The following is a 1404-nucleotide window of genomic DNA, read 5'->3' on the forward strand; positions in this document are numbered from 1 at the left end:
CCCAATTATATAAAGAAGTCTACAAAAGGACTACCAATCCTTCATTAATACAAAGAAAGTAAAGATTAATTGCAAAATTGATAATAAATAATGCAAGAATGTATATAAATGGAATCAATTCTTTAACAAGAGCTTGGACTTTGGGTAGTTGTCCCAAACAGCAATGTGATATAGGCCTATCAATAATTTCTTTGTTGGCCATTTATCTTTGAAATCTAAAAAGCAATATCTACGCAATCTGTGCATATTTCACCGGCTTGATATCAACATCCTTTCTACGCAATCTGTGCATATTTCACTCGATATCAACATCCTTTTAATTTGATATGCATATATCTTATTCTAAAGTCTTCAGTTACATCAGTATCTATAGGCATCTTATATCCCGCCATGTTGAATTAGCATAATGGCGTCACCTACCTAACTTGCCCAAGCTCTATGCTGCCGGTAGATTTGGTGACCTCATTTGAAATTGAAAGTACACAAATGGTCAACATTGGTAACCAATTGTTACCACTGGTTACCAATTGTAGACATTGGTGACCGAACTTGCCGTTGGTAACAATCCGGTGAACTCTGAACGCACCTACTAGATTAAGAGGTGGATCAAGCATTATGTACTGGGTGTAACGTGTAGTAAGTACTCAGTATCAGTATTAATGGTAACTCTTCGGCTGATTAGTTTTGTTATCATATTTTTTGGCTAAGTAAATACACATGCAAGTTCCATACTTAATTTACTGTCATATTGATTCAATTGTAATATGCATGGCATGATGCATGAGGTAGGTGACAAAAAATTATTTTAAAAGTGTCTACAACGCATATATAGCATACAAAAATTAAGAAAATTATAAACAAATTGATGATACAGAGGAAAATAACAACAAGGAACAAAATGGGAAATAACACACTCAGACAAGCAGTTTATTATTTACTGATTTAAATGATCATTATTAAAAAGTTAAGGAATGATAAAACATGATTGTCCTTTTATGAAAAAAAAGAAAAAAAAGTCTTTGATTCAACATATTTTAATGTCTGTTTTACATTAAATTTATGCTCAGTGGTAGTTTGTTTAAGTGTATTAGCCTAAAATGGACAATTGGAATAAATGTTTGATAACTTTGGGTTCCTTGCGGTGATAAAAGTTTTCGTGACAAAGCCAAAGTTTTTAGGTTGGGGAAAGTCCACGGGTTAACGTTGCATTTAACAATGATGAGAGATGTTTGGTTCCTTCTGCGCTCGCCCCAACGGTTATACCGTAAAACATATTATTTCCTGTAGGAGAAAGGTATTTCCTGTGGGAATTTGATTCAGACAGGCTGTTTTCCTTTTGGAAACTAATATCTCCTATCGGATTTTATCAAATCCTGTCGGAATTGAAATTCCTATAGGAAGTTC

The sequence above is a fragment of the Crassostrea angulata genome, chromosome 7, assembly GCF_025612915.1.
Source record: "Crassostrea angulata isolate pt1a10 chromosome 7, ASM2561291v2, whole genome shotgun sequence".
Taxonomy (NCBI): Eukaryota; Metazoa; Mollusca; class Bivalvia; order Ostreida; family Ostreidae; genus Magallana; species Magallana angulata.